Source organism: Theropithecus gelada, chromosome 1, assembly GCF_003255815.1.
Source record: "Theropithecus gelada isolate Dixy chromosome 1, Tgel_1.0, whole genome shotgun sequence".
In the NCBI taxonomy this organism is placed as follows: Eukaryota; Metazoa; Chordata; class Mammalia; order Primates; family Cercopithecidae; genus Theropithecus; species Theropithecus gelada.
The window spans coordinates 11,691,928-11,717,597 of NC_037668.1; the positions used below are offsets into that span (position 1 = coordinate 11,691,928).

Genomic DNA, 25,670 nt, shown 5'->3' on the forward strand with positions numbered 1-25,670 from the left:
ATGACGGGCTGGAGCTGCCTTGTGACAGGAGCAGGAGGGTTTCTGGGTCAGAGGATCGTCCGCCTCTTGGTGAAGGAGAAGGAGCTGAAGGAGATCAGGGCGTTGGACAAGGCCTTCAGACCAGAGCTGAGGGAGGAATTTTCCAGTAAGTAAACTTGAGTCATGGGTGAGTGGCTCCATCTTAAACCCTCCATGCATGTTGGGAGGTGGACCTTGTCTAGCAAGTTATGGAACGTTGTAGTCAAATCAAAGCCAATCCCATATCCACAGTAATCACAAAAGAAATATTAAATAGTATAAAATGGCATAGTGGGAAAGATACTGGATGTGATCTCTGGAGACTGGATTCTGACCCTGACCCAGAACTTGAGAGGCAGCCGCCTCAGCCTCCACGCATTTTTTCTTCTCATCTAAAAAAAAAAAATCCCACATCAATTCTCTTTCTTGTCTACAACTCATTTGTTCTGAGGCATTTTGTCTTGCCAATTGCTATGCAACATTCACAAAAACCACCATTTACCTGGAGACCTCACCAGTGAGTCCCTGTCTGTCTAGACTTCCACAGGCTTTGTTTTGTTTTGTAGCATCCTTAGCATCTTTAGTGAAGGCAAAATAAAAGGAAATGGAAAAAAAAAAAAAAGATGAGTGTGTAAGTGTATGTGTGCATGTGTGTGACAGAGAGAGACAAATGAGGGGGAGAATCACAAAGAGAGAATGAGAAAGACAGAGTGAGAGAGAGAGACAGCATCAGTGAGAGAGAGAGAGTGCACACAAGTGCACAGCACAGAGCAGAGACAGAGTAAGAGGCAGTATGAGGCCAGACATGCCTCATTTAGATTTCACATATATGGCCTTTTAAAAAACCATTTGTCTCTGTTATCACCAAAATAAATTGACAACAGAATTTGAAGGAGGAACTTCTTATGCAAATAGACCCAAGAGGGAGTTAGAAGAGGGGTCACAGGCCAGACGCGGTGGATCACGCCTGTAATCCCAGCACTTTGGGAGGCCAAGGTGGGCAGATCACGAGGCCAGATGTTTGAGACCAGCTTGGCCAACATGGTGAAACCCTGTCTCTACTAAAAATACAAAAATTAGCTGGGCGTGGTGGCGTGCCCCTGTAATCTCAGCTACTCAGGAGGCTGAGGCAGGAGAATCACTTGAACCCAGGATGTGGAAGTAGCAGTGAGCCAAGATCACGCCACTGCACTCCAGCCTGGGTGACAGAGCGTGTCTCCATCTCAAAAAAAAAAAAAAGAAAAGAAAAGAAAGGAAAAAGAAGTGGGGTAACATCCAACTGAACTAAGAACTCATCAAGGTGCAGAAACATAGTGTGACTTGCCAAGAACATCTGCTTAATGTGTAACAGAGCTGAGACAAGAGCTTCATCCAGAGGCTTCATCACTTGGCCCTGGAGCTGATACTTGGCAAAACAGGTCTTCAGTCTCTTCTTTTGCCTCCATGTGTGTCCCAAACCAATTCCCTGTCATCTTCCCCGACCCAAAGGATTGGGGGGACTGTGTGTCTACATGTGGGCTCTGGCTGCCCAGAGGGTCCTGCCCTGTGCAGAGAGAAGCCCCCCATTGACCGCACTCTGGGACCACACCCAACAATCTACTCTTTTTTCACTCTTCTCTGACCTCTGCAAATGTCCCATTTCCTCCGCTCTCTGTTTTAATGGTGTCTTTGATAAACAAATATTAATGCACAACCAATATTAAATGTTTGTAATCCTTGTGTCTCAGCAATATTTGCAATCTAGCATCTGATATCAGGAAAAAAGCAATGCTCAGCCTAGAGGAACAGTTCCCCTATAGTGAAAATGCAGGGGGCATAATGGATGGGCAGGGGTCTGTATGAAGATAAAACAGTGTTCTTTCTGTGCCAGGCACTGTGCTAAAGGTTTTGCATGTGCTGACTCATTTACTGTTCATAACAACCTTATGAGATTGGTAATATTATTAACCTTATTTCTTACAGATGATGAGACAGAGAGGTTAATCAGCTTGTCCAAGGTGTCTCAGTTAGATTATGGCAAAGCTGGATTTGAACCTAGACAGTCTAGTGCAGCTTCTGTGCTCTTAAGCTGTAGTTGTCTAGCAGCTTCTCTAGACCTCCCTCTAGCTCAAGTCATGCCATAAAAGCAACTGCATTTAGTCTACATAAAACACTTGCCAAGTCCACAGTGCCTTGGAGAAGGAGGAAGCTATGGCTTCATCAACAAAGTCCCCTTTCCTGGTCCTTCTAGATCCCTGCAAACTCACTGGGGAAGAGTCTTTTTCTCTCTGCTTTGGAGTTCTTCTGCTTTGACATAGCAATTCCTTTTAGCCAGTCTTTCTGAAGTTGGCAGCAAAGAAGCAGAGGAAGGGAGTAGGAAGGGCAGAGGTGGAAAAACAATCAGAGAAAATTCCACTCTCAGGCTGTTAGCCACCTCCTCCCCAGCAGCCTCTTTCCTACCTCCCCCCACTGCAGGGCCTTCTTAGAGTTGCCTGACAAAGAGAAGGGTCTGGAAGTAGACAAAACATGGCAGAGGCATCAGGAGAGCAAATAGTCCTGCTTGTACCCCAGGAAGGAATTTCTCCAGCCTTGAATTTTTCACTCTGAATTTTACTATCACTGTTCTTTAGCCTTTGTTGCCAGTTTCAGTTAAACTGGCTTATTCTTACTCTTTCTCAGAAAAGTTGATTCTAAACAGCCAGTCCTGCACCTGGGGTACAGGGTACAAAAATGACAGGTGGGATGGGCAGATTTGAGCCTTCACTAGAAGCCTGACCTTAGGTCTCTCCTTAACCTCTCTCAGCCTCAGTTTCTTCACCAATAAAGTGGGACTCAGAATAGCTACCTCATGAGATAGAGATAAAAGGAAAGAAGCAAGCTGTGGGCTGTAGGCAGATTATAAAGCACAAATGAGTATAGAGTGTTTATCTGAGCTCCATGTAGCATGGTGTTCATTTTGTGGCTAATTCCAGGTGACAACTTTGCTGGCAGCATCACTACCTGTGGATTTCAGAGGAGCCTGAAAACATTGATGTTGTAACCACTGCCCCTGGCTAGACAGCTGGGATGTTAGTTCATCGGTGGCTAACTCATGGTCAGCATCTCTATCTGCTTTTGATGCTATTTAATAAGAGTTTTTAATAAAATTAATCATTTCAATGAAATTCTTTCATTCATAATTCATCACTTTATCATTTTATCTGTAATTCCTGAGTCATGGCTCCACTCTCCTCCCAGTTGCCCAAGCAGGAAACTGTGGGGGTAATTTTATCTTCCCCTTTTCCTCTCAGCCCAGCTCCAGTAGGTACCAGGACCTTCAAGGTAAGGTCTGAAATTCCAGTCTGGTGTATCTCTCCCCTCCTCTGCTTCCACTGCTGGACCCTGCCTCCAGCCCTCATCTAAACCTTGGCACAGACATTCCGATTAATCTCTTGATCACCTGAATTTCTCATATCCCCTATACCAGTCCATTTTATATCCTCAAGCCAAGGTTAACTTCCTGCATCACAACTCTGCTTCTGTTTCTCTCTTTTTTTTTAATTTTTTTTCTTGAAACAGTGTTTTGCTCTGCTATCCAGGCTGGAGTGCAGAGACATAATCTTGGCTCACTGCCATCTTCACCTCCTGGGCTCCATCCATCCTCCTGCCTCAGCCTCCCAAGTAGCTGAGACTATAGGCACTATAGCCCGGGTAATTTTTGTACTGTTAGTAGAGACAGGGTTTCACCACATTGTCCAGACTGGTCTCAACTTCCTGGGCTCAAGCAATCCACCCGCCTCAACCTCCCAAAGTGCTGGCTGGAATTACAGGGGTGAGCCACCATGGCCAGTCTGTTTTTCTACTTCTTTTACATATAATTAATAGGTTTTATTTGGTATGATGCCAGAGACCCAAAATCATTATTCCTGGTTACATATAGAATTAAATTAAAATATTTTCCTCTTATACACAACTCTCTATAATCACCTTACTCCCCTTAAGAAATATGGTGAGCTTCCCATGGCTCTAGCAATGCTTATATTCCAAGCACACTTGACAACGCACTGTTCAGATTAGTTTCCTGGAATGATTGCTCTTTCCCAATCAACCGCTACGCATGCTGATTTCTGTGCCTTTGTTTACTTGTTCCTTTTATGGAATGTACACCCTCCACTCTAACACCCCTACTCTAACCATCCTTGAACACCTATGAAACATCACCTTTATCAGAAAACTTCCTAGCCAGATCCAGAAATCCTTGCAATGACCTGACCCATGTTGATACGAAGCTCCAGAACAAGACCAAGCTGACAGTGCTGGAAGGAGACGTTCTGGATGAGTCATGCCTTAAAAGAGCCTGCCAGGACGTCTCGGTCGTCATCCACACCACCTCTATCATTGATGAATTCTGTGTCACTCACAGAGAGTCTATCATGAAAGTCAATGTGAAAGGTATAGTATCCTGGGGAGGCGATGGAGCAATGTGGGAAAATGAGAATCAGAAAGAAGGACGGGATGGAAAGAGAAGTTTCTCCACTGAACACCTGCTGTACTCTGGGCCAAGTGCCTTTGCTGATCACTACCAACTAGGGAGTTCAAGACTGCTAACTTTAGTTTTTTAGATGATAAAACTAGGGCTAAGAGATGACAAGTAACTTGTTCCAGGTTCCCCCAGGTAAGTAAGTAAGTAGGAGAGTTAGACTTTAAACTCACTCCTGTGTGACTCCAAAGACTGTGGAAGCTCTTTCAACTGTGGGTAGAAGTGCAAAGGGGAGTGAGAGTGATGGAGGAGGACAAAGTGGGCCTTTCATGCTTTATTCTGTATACCCCTGTACCACTGGTTTAAAAAAATAAGCATGCAGGCCTGGCGCGGTGGCTCACGCTGTAATCCCAGCACTTTGGGAGGCCGAGGTGGGCGGATCACTTGAGGTCAGGTGTTCGAGACCAGCCTGGCTAACACGGTGAAACCCAGTCTCTACTAAAAATACAAAAAATTAGCCTGGCATGGTGGTGGGTGCCTGTAGTCCCAGCTACTTGGGAGGCTGAGGCAGGAGAACCGCTTGATCCCGGGAGGCAGAGCTTGCAGTGAGCTGAGATCACATCATTGCACTCCAGCCTGGGCAAAAAGAGCGAAATTCCGTCCAAGAAAAAACAAACAAACAAACAAACAAAAAACTCTCCTGAGAAGTAACATTTTTAGATTTATTTTATTTTCCTACTGTAGTCATGGATACCTGGTAGCTCCGAGTTCAATATTATGTATAATCATAGAAGACAACTTTTCTGTTACAGAACAATTATTTCTGTGATTCCAGCCTTCCCATATGTGGTACCAGATTTGTATTTTACTTTTTTGTCCTATACATTCTATTATTTCTGGCTATTGCCTTAAACACCTTTCAGAAGTAGGATATGTTTGAGTTATAACAAAAAAAATCACATTTCTCTCCACAAGAGATAACCTACTCCTGGTGATGTTGAACCTTTTCCTGCTGGAAAGAATGGAGTATTCAAAAGGTGACAATCTGACCAGAGATAAGCACACGAGCTTTCAACACAGACTGGGGATGAAGTCCCAGCTTTGCCCCCATGATTTGGGGGTAATTTAACTCACCTTGGTAAGCCTCAATCTCTAGTTCTACAAAATGGTGATAATAGAACTAAGATATTATTACAAAGTTGAGAGAGTGAAATGAGAACTATGTAAGGCACTGTTCCTATTTGGTTCAATAAACATCACTTCTTAGAAACGGTGTCCATATCATGTGGTCAAAGGACCACCCCGTTCCCCCCGCCACCTAATTCCTTGTAAGGCCACCCGGATAGTACAAATTTCAGCTCAGGGCTCTTTCCATATTGCAGTGCTTTCTCTAAACTGACTGTGAAGATCATCAGATTTAGAGATGAAAGGGCTTTGTAGGTTGCAAAGAGAGATAAAGACAAACATAGGCCATCCCCAGCTAAGCGGAGCAGAAATAGGGTGCTCATCTTCACCTTCTCTGCTTGTGCCTCTCCCTATAACCTCTGCAGCCCCCATGACGATCCTTGGGATGACCTGTCTTCAAGCAGTCCTCCAGCCCCAGAAGCGGGGCAGTAACAGAGCATTATCTTCAAAGGGATATTTATGAGAACACCTTGAAGGAGCAGAGGGACTGTTCAGAACAGGCTCTCAGGTAGAACTCTACTGCTGGCCTCTCTTGTTCCAGGGCCATGGCTGTGACGGTCAGCACCTCACCAAAGCACAGGCACCTGCTGCATGTGGAGCCTTTCCCAATGTCTGAGGGGCTCACACTCATTTGAGGGGCCACGGAGGGAGACGGACACACACCATCCCCCATTTTCATTCCTCTTGAGCTTCCCCCTATCAAGGTACCAACCAGATGCTGCAAAATGTATAAGTTCCAAACACGTTAATATATCCTTGGTTAAAACTTTAGTTGAAAACACAGCATGCGGCTGGGCATGCTGGCTCACACCTGTAATCTCAGCACTTTGGGAGGTCGAGGCGGGTGGATCACCTGAGTCCAGGAGTTCGAGATCAGCCTGGGCAACATGGCGAAACCCTGCCTCTACTAAAAATACAGAAATTAGCCAGGCAAGGTGGCGGGCGCCTGTAATCCCAGCTACTCGAGAGGCTGAGGCAGGAGAATCGCTTGAACCCGGGAAGCAGAGGTTTCAGTGAGCCAAGACTGTGACACTGCACTCCAGCCTAGGTGACAGAGTGAGACTCTGTCTCAAAACAAAAAACAAACAAAAAAGAAAGCAGCATACAAAATAAGATCATGAAAAACCTAAAAAGGAGCAGTCGACATAAGCAGCTTTGAAATGCAATCTCCTGGGCTAACATTATCCGTTGTTGTGACAAAAAGGAAGTTACAGATTAATTAAAAAATTGTAACAATGACTACAACATTCCTGAGGTGGGGCAAAGACCCCCTTTGTATTAGATATATGCATATTCTCATTCTTGTTAGCATAAAATTTATTCCTAGATTAATTTTTTCTGCAAGAAGTTTTCTGAAATATTTCACTAAATTTAAAAATAATTGTTGTGAAATGTAACACTTCATCTCAGGATTCACAGCTTGTATGTACATTTGTAGTAATAAACTACACTTACTAAAAAGGTATGTTAGAGAAAATAGACTGCCCTAGAAAACAGACCTTGCTCATCAGTCTTACATATTTTTTGCTTTGATTACTTTGATCTTGTTAAAAACAATCCAGCTAGCCTGTAAGTTCTGGACATAAGGGGTTTTTTTAAATTTTTTATTTTTTTTACTTTTTATTTTTTAGCTTTCATCACTTTATTGTTAACCAATGAATATTAGAATATTATCCAAAATTAGAGATATAATTGTAACTTAATTGTACAACACAAAATTATGCTAATGGTAAAAGCCTACTGGGATTTACCAAATACTCATTAGTGTATTTTTACCTGGACTATATGAATATGTGCTTGCAACTCCTAATGATAAGTTGTAATTGGTTTGATCTCTATGAAAATCCATATTGCAAATGGTTCTTGTTTAGAAAAATTCACTCAGCCTTAAAAATGGATTAAGTCCATTTTAAACCTAATCTACAAATAGATCATAAGCAGCAAAATATAACTGATAATTTTTCAATGCTGTATCAAACTGATATAGCTATGGTAGTGCACATAATTCAAAATGAGGAAAATTAACAAAAATCCAATGAAAGTTCAGGTTTTTATCTGTTATGGCAATTGCTTTAAAGTGAACATTTATGTTTCAAAACATGAATAGTACGGTCCACCATCCATTCCTTTGATGTACTGCAAGTAGGAACATTCTCTTCCATAGGATTCTGAAGCATGTGCACAAACATGGTACAACAGTCACTTCAAGGTTAATGAGCTATGTTTTGTCCTACAATGTTCAAAAAATATGTTAAACGCAACCTTTCCTTTTCATAATGTCTGTCCAGATTAATCCTTTTAAAGTCAGCAAAATCAAAAAAGCACAAGAGACATTTTCAGACACAAGTTGAATCTACTGTGCATAAAAAGGTTTAATAAAATGGCAATTTTAATAGATAAATGTAAATTTGAGTGTGTAATACCAAATGGAAAGTAGCTGAACCACACAGAGAAAACAAGGCTTTACATATCTCCAAATTTAGCTGTTTTACAATAAACAACGTATTAGAACATGTGAATATTAGAACCTCCTCCCGATTGGAAAGATTTCTTCAGTAAGATATAAATGAAATTAATATAAACTAAAATTATAATTTCTAAAATAGAATTAACAAACCAAATTTAAGCATCTTTAATTAGAGATTGAAAAAAAAGAAGCACAGTGATCTAGAAACCAAATATACTGATTATGTAACTATCATATCAGGGTACAGACATTCTTCACATGCTACAAGGTTAGCATCTCTCTCTCCTCACACACACACACACACACTCTCTCTCTCTCTCTCACACACACACTCTCTCACACACACACACACACACTCTCTCTCTCTCACACACACTCTCTCTCTCACACACACACACACACACTCTCTCTCTCTCTCTCACACACACTCTCTCTCTCTCACACACACACACACACACTCTCTCTCTCGTTCTCTCTCTCACTCTTCCTCAGTCATACAGCACCCCTCCAGGATGATAGTATACCAGTGAGGAACTTACAATCTTAATACAAATCAGAATCCCACAGTTCGACTCAACGAAAAGGCAGTTAAAAATTTAGCACTCTAGATATTCTGAGGGAAAATAAAATATCAAAAGTATTTCTTGATGATTGAGGCTATCATTATGAATTATAAAACATATAGCTACACACTCCACTGTGTTTGAAGAACCAGTCATTGCCGGTGTAGTAGTGAGGTAGTATTGTTGTCCCCTCCTCGAGACTGATGTTTTTATATGCTGCCCTTCCAGAAAGGTCCAAGTTTTAAAAAATAATTAAAATCAGTTACCAACAAATGTATATTTTCTTTTATTAATCATTTGTTTTTTTTAAATAAGTCTAGAAAAGAACGAAACTTTTAAAATCTTGCAGACACTGTTTCATCAATAAACTCTCCTAGGGAACTACTACTGCTGTCTGAACCTCTGTGAAATGGTAGGCAAGAAAAAGCCATCAAAGGATTACAGGAGATAAAACACCAATCAATGTAGCTGTTAAAGATGACTGTGATTAAATAACCAAATATCAAATATCCAATAAGGTAATTAAATTTGGATTTAAACAAACTAACCACCAGCTGTACATTCATTATTAAATATTCTAATCTCTTTCCTGATTCATAGGTATATTCTACATGATAATCAAAGACTGTCCACTGTGCTACTACCATCATTTTAAACACTGACTGATCTGTATGATGGCGGAATTATGGCCATTTTAAATTGTCTTTTAAATAAAGTCCTTTTTCTCTTTTTGAATGGTATATATATATATATAATATATATTATATTTTTAAAAATGTATGTTGAGACCAATGAAGTATATTAACTTCAATATTTTTCTTTAATGAGAATGTGATATTGCATATTTGAGACAAAGTTTTAACATATAGATTATATCTATTTTACTAATGCTCACTTTAATAGATAAAACCCAAGTTGGATAATAAACCACAGATTATTGTAAAATTTAGAATTATCTACTCAAATAACAAGTCACCAAATAAAATCAAATAAAAAATGTTAATAAAAAGTGTATTCTTATTTATGTTTGGGGGATGGGATGCATTTCACACCACTAAGCCACATGTTTCTGTTTAAGGTTTATAAATTACACTGAAATAAGCAATCTTTCATATTGAGAGATTCAAATTGTATTAAATTTAAAATGTTCATTGATTTGAGCATTGAGAACATCAGGTGATTAACCTAATGATGCTTTTAAGGAGAAACAAGTGAAACACTTCATAATCCTTGGTAGTGGCACTAAACCACGTTCATTAATAGGAGAAACATAGATCAGAAGTAGTTGTTCATAGTTGAATTAATTTACATGTTATCTACTGAATTAGACTTATTATGGCAACCTAAAATAACAGCACAGATTAGCTCTCAAAAGACAATGAGTTTATTTAAACAAAGGATTGCAAACAGGAATGCACTGGGTATAGCAAGTCATAGGTACATCTGAGAGGTTGGGGTAGTGGGAAACTTTTAAAGGCAAAAAGAAGTCCACAGAAGCTACTTTAAAACAAAGTTTATTGGTCACAGAAGCTGACTGCAGGAGTTGGCATTGGCTTATTGGTGGAGACAGCCATTGCTAGGCATGTGTTCTTGAGAGAACATTTTATCTGCAATGCTGCAGTCTTGAATATAATGCAGTTACAGAAATACGTGTGTCCATGCAGAATGAGCAAAGTGTGTAAGACCTGCTGATGGTGTAAAGCATGCAGGATGTGCCATAATCTCTTGTGGGTTTTAGGGAGTCCTTGTGATAGTTCTTACCTCAAATATACAAGCATGGGCTCCCCTCCTTCATGACCCTCCAGCTCCACTTCACCTGGATCTGACGATAGTGGACTTCATCTTGGTAGTAACAACTTTCACATCAAAGTTTTAAGAAAATATTCTTTTTCCTCTTGGAGTGTAGGTAGCAGGAGGCAAGACTGGAAGTGGGGAACCCAGCTGGTACAGTAGTTCGTGGAGGAGAGGTTGGAAGCTTGGAGGAAAAAAGTGTCTGTGAAAAGGCAGAGGAATGGACACATGGGAGAGGGATGTTAGAGCTGACATGAGCAGACTTCTTGATGAGAAAAGGAGGACTTTTGAATCACTCTCAGATTTCTGACTTTCAGGGTGGCTGGGTCCAAATACATAAGTGGAAGTTTTGGTGGTAGGGCAGTGAGGTGTTTCCTCACTGATAGTTTCTCTCTATTCTGTCAATGTGGCTTAAGGCAAGGCCATCAGCTGTCAGTGGGCAGTCAGGATCATGACTGGGGATAGGGGTGAGGATATTTGGTATAGATAATTGTTTCAAAGTATGGGAATACAAACTTGAGTGTAGGTTTTTGTGATAGTGTTGAGAGCTCTTCTGAAGATAAAAGTGAGACTGTCCCATAGATACTACTTTTTCCAGCCTATCCATTTGGAAAAACATGACAAGGTGGTTGAGTTTCTCTTTTCTCTCTGTTTGGACATGGATGATGCAAATGTGACAGAAGAGAAAGGTGCAGAAATGCTGAGGGAGTTTGAAAGGGTGTAATTATAGTGATAAACCATGAAACCTGGCTTCGAACCGGAAAGGGTGAATAAGTAGGGACAGCTGGAATCCATGGGTTGTGGAACAATGCATGGTGAAACAGCCCTTATAGTTTAAATAAAGAAGCAAAAGTGAATGGCAAGATGTGGTCTTATAGTTGGGGCATGACTATTTCAGATTTTGATCTGGTGGTGAGGTTCTTGATGACTATGGCCATGGGTGTCTCTGGTGGGGTGTAGACAAGTGCAGTTGGAGAATTGAGAGTGTTGAGGGTGTTGGGTGGATAATCTGTGTGGATGCTAGAATTGCTAAGAACTGTGGCAGTAGTTGGGTGTGGGGAAGCATGAGAGGTGAGAGCTAATATTATCACTAAAAATCAGGGTGTGGGAAGTATGGGGCATGATTATGTGTTGAGCAGATATGGTGAGAAGACTTTCTAGGTTGTTGAATACCTCTAGTGTTGGCTTATTGGATCGAGGGAGGGGAGCTCTGATTGGAAGTTGTAATGGTGACCTCCTACATCTGACTATCTACTATGTAGAGTGGGAAATTGAGATTTAGATTTGCTGTATTGAAAATACAATGGTTTCTTGAGGAAGTAGCCAGAGAAAGAGGCAAATGGATGTTCACATGGTTATTGAAGATGAAAACTGACATTTGGATACAAATTTCAGGAAGATTTGAAGATAAATCTTAACTATAAAAGTGAGTTATGCCAGAGAGAAGAATATTGTGATAAGGACCAGTCAAATGAACATTGCTTTAGGTGTGTCTGACAAATTTCTATTTCTTGATTACATGATGTATGCCTTATAATATTTTCTTAACCAACTCCTTTATTTTGTTTGGTTTTCTGTATTTGTGTATGTGTGTTTTTTCTTCCATTTTAAAATTACCATAAGAAAACTAATAAAACACTCAAAAAATGAGGGAAATACTTTATATTTCATGAAAAAAAACTTAACATTATAAGTATGTTAACAGCTTTATTTGTAATTGTTTTATTTCCTCTCCTTTACTTCCTCTCCCTCTTCACTTCCCATGTCCAATCTTTCCTCCTCCTCCTTCTTCTTCTGTTTTGAAACTGAGTCTCGCTCTGTTGCCCAGGCTGGAGTGCAGTGGTGCCATCTTGGCTCACTGCAACCTCCACCTATCAGGTTCAAGCAATTCTCCTGCCTCAGCCTCCCTAGTAGCTGGGAGTACAGGTACATGGCACCACACCAGGTTAATTTTTGTATTTTGGGTTACTGGTATGAGCCACTGCTCCCGGCCCCATGTCCAATCTACCCCAAAGTCTGACCTGGATTATGTAATCACCATGTGGCTTGTTTGTGGTTTTACACAAGTCGAATCCATGAAGCAGAGTATGTAATACTTCAAGCTCAGTCTGTTGGTTGAAGTAAGTTGTAAGGCAATGTCCCTGGATAAAGGGGGATGGGTAAGAGACTGCACATCATGATAGGGGAATGGCACATGTGTTCAGCAGAGAGAATGGCTGGAAGCTATTTTTACAGATGCACAACTGTACCTGACAAACTATCAGATTGACAAATGTCAAAAGCTTGACACTATACCCTGCTGGCAAGTTTGTGAGGGAAAAGGCATGTTTGCCAGTGGTGATGAAAAACGTTACAACCTCTATGGAGGGAATCTTGAATATCTAATAAATTTAAAAACACATTTACTCTGTCTTCCAAGTAGTCTTATAAGTAGCTAGGACTCAGGTGTGTGCTACCACACTTAGCTAATTTCTATATTTTATATTTTTGTAGAGACAGGGTTTCACTATGTTGCTCAGGCTGGTCTTTTGAACTCCTGGCCTCAAGGCGACTCTCCTGCCTCAACCTCTCAAGGTGCTGGGATTACAGGCATGAGCCACTGTTCTGGCCTATACTTCTCTTTGACTACAGTAATCCTACTTCTAAAAATTAACCATAAGGTCTATCAGCAGAATTATCCAACTGGAGCAGTGAGAAAAAAAGAACAAAAAAGAAAAGAAAGAGATCCTCAGGTACTGGAGGAACAATATCAAAAGGTCTAACAGATGTGTAGTTTGGGTCTCAAAATGAGGTGCGAGAAAGAATGGAACTGATTTTTGTTTTTGAGGCAATAATGGTGAAATTATTCAAATTAGGTAAAAAGCTGAAAAATTACAGATTCAAAAAGCTCATGGAACTTCAAGGAGGCTTAAAAACAAAGAAAGTTATATGTAGATGCCTCACAATCAAACTGAAAATTAAGACAAGGGGAAAAAAATTAAATGTAGCCAAAGGATGCAGGACAGAAAACGCTGGTACCTTAGTAGCATCAAGCACACCCGATTTTGATTACTCTCATCGTCCTCCAGTAATACAAACAGGATGATTTGGAGAAATTGTTGATTCTGGGACTGAGGCTGGAAATATATAAGATGAACCTGGGGCATCTCATAATGTCAGAGTGAGTTTCCTTTCCCATGAAAAATGAAGTAAAACAAAACAAACACCACGATGGGACACGTGAAAGGGTCCAGGAGGCAACTGAAAGCGCTTGTGATGGCCAAAACAGCAACAGTTTGAGCAACAAAACAAAGAAGGATCAAACTGTAACCCCACATAGAAAAATAAATATCCAAGATTCCATACTGCTATGAAGAAATAACTGAATACATACATTCATGAGGGGGAGAATAGACACATCTGTGTGGAGTAAGTCCACATAATTTACGTGGATAATCCACCCATAGGGAAGTAGAGCACAAGTCCACACTCCTTAAATGTGGGCAGCACATAGGGACTTTTTCTAAGGAGTCCAGCATGGAAAACGTGAAAAAGGCTGAATTCACAGTGGAGAAGGCTGATGAAGTGGAGCTGGAAGGTCATGAAGGAGGGGAGCCCATGCTTGTATATTTGAGATAAGAACTATCAGAAGGACTCCCTAAAACCCACAAGAGATTATGGCACATCCTACACGCTTTACACCATCAGCAGGTCTTACACACTTTGCTCATTCTGCATGTCCACACGTATTTCTATAACTGCATTTTCTTCAAGACTGCAGCATTCCAGATAAAATGTTCTCGCAAGAACACATGCCTAGCAATGGCTGTCTGCACCAATAAGCTAATGCCAACTCCTGCAATCAGCTACTGTGACCAATGCATTTATTTCCAAGCAACTTCTGTGGACTTCTTTTTGCCTTTAAAAGTTTCCCCTTACCCAAACCTCTCAGGATACACCTGTGACTTGTTATACCCAGTGCATTCCTGATTCCAATCCTTCATTCAAATAAACTCATTGTCTTTTGAGAGCTAATCTCTGCTGTTATTTTAGGTTGCCATAATCAGTCTAGTTCAATAGATAACATGTAAATTAATTCAACTATGAACAACTACTTCGGAACTATTTTTCCTCTATGGGTAAACATGGTTTAGTGCCACTACCAAGGATTATGAAGTGTTTCACTTGTTTCTCCTTGAAAACATCATTAGGTTTATCACCTGATGTTCTCAATGCTCAAAGCAATGAACATTTTAAACTTAATAAAATTTCCACTCTGAAAGATCCCTTTTTTTTTTCAGTGTAATTCATAAGGTTTAAACAAAAGCATGTCACTTAGTAGTTTGAAATCCATCCCCCAAACAGAAATAAGAATATACTTTTAAAAAATTTTTTTTTTCATTTAATTTGATGAACTATTATTTGAGTAGATAACTCCAAATTTTACAATAACATGTAGTTCATTACCCAACTTGGATTTTATCTATTAAAGTGAGCACTAGTAAAAAAGATATGATCTATAGGTAAAAACATTTATCTCTTTAAACATGTAATATTATACTCTTATTAAAGAAGAACAACATTTAAGTTAATACACCACACTTCATTGGTCTCAACTAACTTAAAAAATTTAAAAATTAAAAAAATAGCCCTCAAATTGTGAAAAGAAAGTTCATTTAAAAGGTGCTTATCTATACAATGTTATTTATCTGCTGAGTACCCTTAAACAAATCATTTTTCCAGCAGTCCATTATCAACTCTGCTTGCTTATCTGGAAAATGCAGTCATGGTGGGATAGCGTCCTTGTAGAATTATATAAGCACTAAATTCATTATTCTATGTAATGCACCTAGAACAATGCCAAGCATGTTTCAGTGCTTTTAAAACTGTTAGTCCTTCTCATTTCCCATAAAATATTTCCTTGGTAATCGTCCCTTTCCAGGTGATATGTACAAAAGTAATACAAACAGCACTCGGTGGAAGGTCTTTGCAGATGCTTCTCACAATAAATCTGGACTAAAGTCCCATGCCTAAGTTCTTACTGAGGAAGGGCACAAAGCCAGCCCAGATCTTCAGTAGAAGCAGACGGTGTGAAGAAAGCTTCTTCCTGACTTCTCCTCCATTTGCAACAGCAGCTCCTCCAGACTGTCTTCCATGTCGTCTGACTGCTGCAGGCACTGGCAAAGCTCACAGATGAGGAAAGCTCCCAGGGTGGCATCTTCCAGGGTATCTTTGATGTCCATGTTGATCACGTGCACAGGCTGCAAGGTCTGCTGTTCTCTGGAACACAGATCTTCCACCACTGTGTCATAGACACTCTCCTCACAGGTGAAGATGACATCAAAGAAATCAGTGCACTCCTGAAATCTTTCTGGACCGGGCTTGATTCTCTCATTTCTTCCCAAGATGTGTAAGATCCCATTATGGGTGTAACATTCTCTATCTTTCCTGACGAGGTCATTGTACATCTCCTTATATGTTGCTGCAAAATCATAAACTACAGGACGACCGGGTCTTGGTCCTGGTAGCCTCACATTAGATTCCGTTCCGAAAGACCGGACACTCAGCCATTTTCTCCTGAGGATGCTGTGGGCCTCCATGCTCCTGTTGATGTTGCTCACACACACCACAGCCACCTTGAGTGAGAAGGAGGAGAACATGATGGCGGCCACTCGGAACCAGAGAGACACAGACGCCTCAGCTGCAGCACGGACTCTGAGCCAAGGAGACGACCACCTGTAGCCAGGTCTTCCAAATGAGCTAATGTGGAGGCACAGGAGGCAGGTTTATATTGAGTCACCTTAATTAGTGGGTGGAGACTTCATGACTTCTAGATTGATTAGGTTGTGATAATGGACTCCTAACTCATCACAAGAACCATCAAGATGATTAAATTACCTCAAGCAGTAACTCTCAACAAAGGTGGCACCACCCAGTCCGGATTCATTTAAAATCTGGAGTTTGCTCTGTTGGTTCTCCTAGTGAATGGGGGCTGCTATTGACAATGGTCAAGACAATTAAGCTTCCTGCAAGCATGTCATAGGACTCTCCAGGGACCTTCAGACATGAAATTGGATGATAAACATGCTGACAATTTCCAAGGCCTCACCCTATTTAATGATAAATTACAAGTATTGTCGCTTGTTTTAATTTTCATAATGTTCAAGAAGCGCAGTTGCATAAATCATAGGACCACTGTATATAGCCTTGTCCAGAAACTCACAAATTTTTTTCACCAATACAAAAAGAATCCCATTCTGAACAACACATCTGCTTATGCTATTTTAAGAGTTATTGAATACCAGATTTTTCTGCATTTGATATTATTGAACTCATAATGATTCTTCAGGGAATGCAGGAATTGATGCAATCCTCTGCCTCCAAGTACAGCTGTGTTTGAGCTTTTCTACACTTAAATGCAATGTTTAGAATTTTTTTAGTAGTTGTATAATTTATTAAGAAAATAAAAGAGATTTTAAAATTATGAATGGGGTTTCAAAAAATAAGATAATCATGTCTCTTTTGAATTGATTAGATTATGATAATGGACTGCTACTCACAAAAACAATCAAAATGATTAAATTCCTAATTCAGTAACTCTCCACACAGGTGGCCCCACCCAGTCAGGACTGATGTATAGGTGAGCTCACCCTCACCTCACCCGGCCCAATTTTACTTGTTTTTATTAATCTTTCTTAAATGTATGTATAGCTCACATTCATTTCAGTATAAATCAGATCAGGGATATCACTTTTGTCCCTGGTGCAGGGACAAAATCTATGAAGTAATATACTGTATTTTTCTACGTCCCTCTTACTGTGATTCTTACATTGCAAATACAGCAGGTTCTCAAATAACATCCTTTTTTTTTTTTTTTTTCATTTTTTGAGACACAGTTTTGCTCTGTCAACCTGGCTGGAGTGCAGTGGTGCCATCATGGCTCACTGCAGCCTCAAACTCCTGGGCTCAATCAGTCCTCCCACTTCAGCCTCCTGAGTAGCTGGAACTACAGGTGTGTACCACCATGTCTGGCTAACTTTTTTTTTTTTTTTTATAGAGGATGGGGTTTCACCATGTTACCCAGGCTGGTCTCAAATTCCTGGGCTCAAGTGATCCACCCACTTCAGCCTCCCAAAGTGCTGGGATTACAGGCATGAGCCACTGTGCCCAGCCTCAAATAATATCATTTTATTATAATATTAATTTTAAAAATTTCTGGCAGACCAATGTCTGCATGGGGTTTGCATATTCTCCCCATGTTGGTGTGGGTTTTCTCTGGATATTCTTGTTTCCTCCCACATCCCAGAGATGTGCAAATTAGATGAACTGACATCCTTATGGTCCCAGTGCGAGGCTGTGCCCTGTGCCCCAGATGGGGTCCTGTCCAACATTGGGTCCTGCCTCGCACCTACAGCTGCCAAGATAGGTTCCAGCCACCTGCCACCCTGAACTGGAATCATCGGGTTGGAAAATGAGTGAATGAATACAAATTATTGAAAAATAAAAATTCATAAAACATGCAGTAATCATACAAATGCAAGACAATAACGATGAGAGTACAAAATAGATCAGCCAGCCTGCAGTGTCTGTCATTGTTGATTTTTTAACTGTGTAGTAGTAGGAGGTGCTCCTTACAATTTTTTCTTTGCAAACATCTATTCCTTGGTTTAACTTAACCACAACTGCGACCACGATCACCCACTGATTCACCAAAAATTAGGTGAATAATAATCTTACTAGGTTTTATTAGGCTTTCTTAATTGTATGTACAGCTCACATTTGTTTCTAAGTTTAATATTCTAAGGGTGTTGAATCTTTATTTAGAAATTTGGTGATGTTTTTGTGACTCTTGTTCATATCAATTAGCCTATGATAAAATTAATTTTATCATACATCATTTCACTTGAAGTCATCGTTTTGGGTTTGGTGGCTCACGCCTGTAATCCCAGCACTTTTGGAGGCTGAGGCGGGGGGATCACCTGAGGTCCAGAGTTCGAGAACAGCCTGGCCAACATGGTGAAACCCTGTCTCTACTAAAGAAATACCAAAAAAATGTGCCGGGCATGGTGGCGGGTGCCTGTAATTCTGGCTACTCCAGAGACTGAGGCAGGAGAATTGCTTGAACCTGGGAAGCGGAGGTTGCAGTGAGCAGACATCATGCCATTGCACTCCAGCCTGGGCAAGAGGAGCCAAACTCCATCTCAAAACAAACAAACAAACACACAAATTAGGAAACACCTTAAAGTTTCTCAAAGTGTGTTCTTAGACTAGCAGCATTAGCATTAATTGGGAACTTGTAAAAAATGAAAATGTAGACCCCAAACCAGTGAATCACAAAGTCTAGTGGTGAACCCCAGAGGTTTGTGTTCTTTTCTTCCCATTTCCATGAATTGTTCAGGTTCACATAAGTGATAATGTTTGGAAAGTCTTCTCTCTAGTAGGTTTCTCTGTGGGGAACACAGGAGATAAACTGCCTGAATTGCTGTGTATCTTTCCTTCACCCTGACACAGGGCCACATCGTGGCTGGGTACAGCATTGCTGGGCTGTAGTCCTTTCTCTCAGTAGTCCTTAACTGCCATGCCACCGTCTGTTCCAGCACAGGAGATAAAAAGTCTAATTCCAGCATCATTCTTCTTCTGTAGATAAGATGCTCTTTTTAATTGGATGTTTGTAAAATGTTTCTCTTTCTCCTTAGTGTTCAAAATTTTTACCAGCAGATGCCTCAATGTTTCTTATTTCTCTTCACTCTAGTCCAGTATTTCTCCATTTTTTCATCAATCCCCACTTATGGAGCCTTTTTAGACACTTTTTCCTAATCGCCGTCTCATACAATTTTAATAGCACAGGTATATTGTATATTTGTTTATGTACTGTATTTGTGCTTTGTACATAAAGAGAGTGAGATTTTTATTCACTCCCCCAAGAACAAATATTTGCCCCATTAGGGACACTATCACCCCCTTTTCACCTCTGTTGAGAGAGCATGGTTTAACCTGAAACAGTGAGCCTTCTATTACACTTCAAGGAATAATCTACTATTCTTGGTTTAATTATTGTCTTCTCTCCATTAATACCTTTTACTGCTTGTGACACTTTGTTATTCTTGATTTATCCTCCAAGTCCCTTATCTTTTCTTCATAGTTTCTTATATTTTTGCTTCTTGTTTTGAAATATTTGTGAAATCAAATTTGGATCTCAAGGAAGACCATCCCTTCTCTCAATTCACTCACTAAATTATTTATTAGTTTGGCCTCAGAAAGGATGGCCCCCTTGAATTTTTTTAATGGGGTTGTTTTTTTCTTGTAAATCTGTTTAAGTTCCTTATAGACGCTGGATATTAGACTTTTGTCAGATGTATAGTTTCCAAATATTTTCTCCCATTCTGTAGGTTGTATACTCTGTTGATAGCTTCTTTTGCTGTGCAGACACTCTTACGTTTAACTAGATCCCACTTGTGGATTTTTCCTTTTGTTGTTCCTCTGGTGTCTTTGTAATAAAATACTTGTGCTTTCCCCTGTCCAGGATGGTATTGCCTAGGTTGTCTTCCAGAGTTTTGATAGTTTGGCATTTGACATTTAAATCTTGAATCTACCTTGAGTAGATTTTTGTGTATGGTATAAGGAAGGGGTCAAGCAGCAATCTTCTGCATGTGGCTAGCCAGTTATCCCAGCACCATTAATTGAATTAGGGAGTGTTTTCCTCATTGCTTGTTTTTGTCAGGTTTGTTGGAGATCAGATGATCAGGTGTGTGGCCTTATTTCTGGGCTCTCTATTGTACCACCGGACTATGTGCCTGTTTTTGTACCAGTGCCATGCTGTTTTGATTACTGTAGCCCTGTAGTATAGTTTGATATCAGGCAATTTAATGCCTCCAGTTTTGTTCTTTTTGCTTAGGATTGCCTTGGCTATTCAGGCTCTTCTTTGGTTCTTTATACATTTTTAAATAGTTGTTTTTTTGTTCTATAAAGAATGTCATTGGTCAGTTGATAGGAATAGCGTTGAATCTGTAAATTGCTTTAGGCAGTATGGCCATTTTAATGATCCCATCCATGAGCATGAGATTTTTTTTTCCATTTTTTGTGTCTTCTCTGATTTCTCTGAGCAGTTTTTGTAATTTTCACTGTAGAGATCTTTCACCTCCCTGGTTAGCTGTATTTCTAGGTATTTTATTCTTTTTGTGGCAGTTATGAATGGGACAATCTTTCTGATTTGGCTCTTGGCTTGGCTGTTGTTGATGTACAGGAATGCTAGTGATTTTTGTGTTTTAATTTTGTATCCTGAAACTTTGCTGAAGTTGTTTATCAGCTGAAGGAGCTTCTGGGCCAAGACTATGGGGGCTTTCTAGATATAAGATCACATCGTCTGCAAATAGAGATAGTTTGTCTTCTTCTCTTCCTATTTTTATTTCTTCCTCTTTTTATTTCTTCCACTTTTTATTTCTTTCTCTTGCCTGATTTCTCTGGCCAAGACTTCCAATACTATGTTGAATAGGAGTGGTGAGAGAAGGCATCCTTGTTTTGTGCCAGTTTTCAAGGGGAATGCTTCCAGCCTTTGCCCATTTGGTAAAACGTTGGCTGTGGTTTTGTCATAGATGGCTCTTATTATCTTGAAGTATGTTCCTTTAATACCTAATTTATTGAGAGTTTTTAACATGAAGGGGTTTTGAATTTTATCAAAAGTCTTTTCTGCATCTGTTGAGATAATCATGTGTTTTTATCTTTAGTTCTGTTTATGTGAGGAATTACATTTATTGATTTGCATATGTTGAATCAACCTTGAATCCTGGGGATGAAGCCTACTCGATTGTGGTGGATTAGCTTTTTGATGTGGATTCATTTGCCTACTTGATTGTGGCGGGTTAGCTTTTTGATGCTGGATTCATTTGCAAGTATTTTGTTGAGGATTTCTGCATCGATGTTCATTAAGGATATTGGCCTGATGTTTTCTTTTTTTTGTTGTGTTTCCACCAGGTTTTGGTATCAGGATGATGCTGGCCTCATAGAATGAGTTGGGGAGGAGTCCCTTCTCCTTAATTTTTTGGAATAATTTCTGTAGGAATGGTAACAGCTCTTCTTTATACATCTGGTAGAATTCAGCTATGAATCCATCAGGTCCTTGGCTTTTTCTTGTTGGTAGGCTATTTATTACTGACTCATTTTTGGAGCTGATTATTAGTCTGTTCAGGGAATCAATTTCTTCCTGGTTCAGTCTTGGGAGGGTGTATATGTCCAGGAATTTAATCATCTATTCTAGGTTTTCTAGTTTGTGTGCATAGTGGTGTTCATAGTAGTTTCTGATGATTATTTTTATTTCTGTGGGGTTAATGGTAACATTTCGTTTGTCATTCCTAATTGTGTTTATTTGGATCTTCTCTCTTTTCTTCTTTATTAGTCTAGCTAGTGGACTATTTATTTATTTTATCTTTTTTTTTTTTCCAAAAAACCAACTTTTGGATTCACTGATCTTTTAAATGGTTTTTCATGCCTCCATTTCCTTCAGTTTAGCCCCTCTCATTTTGGTTATTTCTTGTTTTCTGCTAGCTTTGGGGTTGATTTTTTTCTTGCATCTCTAATTCTTTCCGTTCTTTCAGTTGTGATGTCAGGTTGTTAATTTGAGAACCTTATAACTTTTTGATATGGGCATTCAGTACTATGAATTTCCCTTTTAACACTGCCTTACCTGTGTCACAGAGATTCTGGTATGTTATATCTTTATTTTCATTAGTTTCAAAGAACTTCTTGATTTCTGCCTTAATTTCATTATTTTCCCATAAGTCTTTCAGAAATATGTTGTTTAATTTCTATGTAATTTCATATTTACCCAAAAGTCATTCAAGAACATGTTGTTTAATTTCCATGCAATTTCATGGTTTTGAGCCATTTTCTTGGTCTTGACTTCTATTTTTTATTGTGTCATGGCCTGAGAATGTGTTTGGTTTGATTTTTGTTCTTTTGCATTTGCAGAGGATTATTTTATGTCCAATTATGTGGTTAGTTTTAGAGTATGCGCCATATAGTGGTGAGAAAAATGTATCTTTTCTTTTTTTTTGTTTCAATATTTTATTCAAGTTTTTTTTTAAGTGATGTTAATTACAGCATTTCAAGGGGAGGATCTAATTCCACACAAAATGGAAGACTCTAAAATGTACCCATTAAACTGCTAAAAGACAAATTGAGTGGTGAGAATACAACAGAAGCCCAATTTAGATTCTGAGTGTTGTCACCATGTGATGGCAATCACACAGACAATTCCAAGCTTATAGCTGGAACTCCTGGAAGCTATTTCATATTCTGGTGCCAGGGCAAAAATTACAACACAAGAAGGAATAAGTCCTGAATTATTGGCTTCATCACATTCCTTAAATATTGGGTGGTTTTTGCAAATTGTGGCTTTCCAATCTACTTTAAACCTACAGACACATTGGCTTAAGATATATTGTCATGTAGTCTCAGCCTCTGATTCCCAGAGCCCAGTCTCTTCAGGACCATAGCACCCCACTGCTGGTCTGGCCCTCCACATTCAGTCTACTCTGATGCCTTTTCTAATGCAACTAATTGCTTTTGAGTCTCCAGCACCATCTCAAAAAAAATAAAAAATAAAAAATAAAAAAACCTTTTCAGTTTCTAGTTACCCATAACCTGTAAGTCTCCCCTACAGTGCAAGGAGTGTGCTAAGAAAACTAGTTTTTCATTTTAATTCTTACTCTTCACAGCTCCCAACAACAGGGGATGTGAAATGACAGGGGAAGTGTTAGAGGCATCTGTTTCCTAAAACCATTATCACTCGCAGGCTTAGAGAATACTTCGCAATGTTGGTCATTTACCACTTGAAGGTAAACTAACTCCACATTTTCTCTGCCACTAGATTAATTTTTGAAAAGATGAGACTGTCTCTCCAGAAACTCAAATTGCACAGAGACTGTAAAAGGAGCCAAGAGTACAAAAATAAGCAAATAAAAATGATCTTTTGCCCAGGATTTTTATTCCTTCTTCAAGGGAAGATGCTCTGGATACCTCCATGAGCTTTGCTTTCACACAGCTCAGGGGAGGCTGCAAGGTCCTCCCCATGCAGGTGTTACCAGCAGAGGGCACACTCCCCCCCACCCCCATCCCCGCCCCCCTTCCTCCACCAGGCTCCACAGGAAACGCCAGTGCAGGGTTTGGAATACTAAGTAGAAGGAAGGCTTATCACCATCACCCCCTCTTTACATAACTGGGTACATGGAGTCACAACCAGAATTGGAAGCAGCTTGCCGGGAGAACACACAATCAGGAAAAGTGTGTGGGTATCCAGAAGCTCCCCAAACCCACTATTTGCTCAGTGACTCTAGGGATTTAGTTTTACTAGTCAAAGTTTTATTAGTCTTCAATAAAAAAAGAAAAAGTTTTATTAGTCTTTAACAAAATGAGAAAAATACCAGCAATTGCATGTATATATTTGAGTGTGTATTGCCTATATACAACTGTGAATGTCTGTGTGTGATGTGAATTCTTCCACTGCCCTTTTGTGCCTAAGGACTGGGACTGTCCATATTCTCAGAGTATAGTTTCCTGATTTTTTAGTTTTAAATACTCTGTCTTTAATGTTATCAATGAAAAAATCATAATTTTGCAATATTCTTACTTGTCAAAATATAAAGTGATAACTCTAGGTTCCTCTCCAAAATTAAAGTATACACACACACACACACACACACACACACGTCCACAAAACCTAAAAGTCTAGAAATTCCTCCTGTCTAGAGCCCAAATCTTCATTTCTTTTTATTTTTATGTTTTTCCTATGGCTGTAGCATGGCCCCAATCTCAGTCAGAGCCACAGAAGAATACAACACTCGGTGGTAACCCGAGTGTGTTACAACCACTGCACTTGGGAGTGGAGAATGGGGCACATGGATCTGTGCATGTGGCTGCGGCCCCATGGGGATATTTCCTGACACTGACAGCATACTCTTCATGGGCAGGTACCCAACTTCTGTTGGGAACCTGTGTCCAAGCTAGTATGCCAGGTTTCATCCACACCAGCATCATAGAGGTAGCCAGGCCCAACTTCTACAATGAGATCATCCAGAATGGCCACAAATAAGAGCCTTTGGAAAACATATGGTCTGCTCCATACACATAGAGCAAAAAGCTTGCTGAGGAGGCTGTGCTGACAGCTAATGGGTGAACACTGAAAAATAGCGGTATCTTGTACATTTGTGCCTTAAGACCCATGTATATCTATGAGGAAAGAAGCCCAATCCTTTTTGCCACTACAAATGAGGCCCCATTACAATGGGATCCTGTCAAGTGTCAGCAAGTTATCCACAGTCAACACAGTCTATGTTGGCAACGTGGCCCGGGCCCACATTCTGGTCTTGTGGGCCCTACAGGACCCCAAGAAGGCCCCAAGAATACGAGGTCAGTTCCACTACATCTCAGATGACACGCCTCACCAAAGCTATGATAACCTTAGTTACACCCTGAGCAAAGAGAGAGGCCTCTGCCTTGATTCCAGATGGAGCCTTCCTTTAGCCCTGATAGGCTGCATTGGCTTCCTGCTGGAAATAGTGAGCTTCCTGCTCAGGCCAATTTATACCTTGTGGACCGGCACAAGAAGACCCTGAAGTCCAAGACTCAGTGATTTAAGGATGACAGAGACGTGCATGTGGGTGTTGTTAGGAGATGTCATCAAGCTCCACCCTCCTGGCTTCATACAGAAGGTAACAAGTGCACAAGCCCAGGTCCTGCCTCCTCCCTTTCACACAATGGCCAACTTATTGTCTTCCTTGTGTCATCAAAACCTGTGCAGTCACTGGCCCAACCAGAAGCTTTCTGTGCTAACCATATACCAAAGAACAGACAATGTGATTTGCTGTTACCGAATATCAGTGGCTAATTCTGAACAATTTGGGGTCTCTTTTAACTTGAGGATCTCTTTTGACTACCAGAGCTCCATTTCCCCTCTTAAATGAGAAAGCATTTCTTTTTTTTAATCTCCCATTTCTTCACACAGTTCAATGAAAAGAGCAATAAATGCTTTAATGCTTAACCTGGAGGGAGGCGTGGCTTCTGTTAATATATACTTTCCTCCTTTCCCTTTCATTTCCAGATATCACCATCTCCAATTTAGAAGAGTACCATGAAACCAGGATTTAGGGGTGGGCAGAGTAGTGGGAGGGTCAGGAAGGGTGGATGAAGGGTGGATGAAGGTCAGGAAGGGTGGATAAGCTCTAGTATGTTTCAG

The 25,670-nt window shown here is 40.1% G+C and overlaps 2 pseudogenes; one reads left to right on the top strand and one right to left on the bottom strand.

Moving 5' to 3' along the window:
- On the top strand, positions 1 to 25,050 carry LOC112610367 (annotated as a pseudogene).
- On the bottom strand, positions 15,514 to 16,101 carry LOC112624247 (annotated as a pseudogene).
- Positions 25,051 to 25,670: the final 620 nt, after the last annotated feature.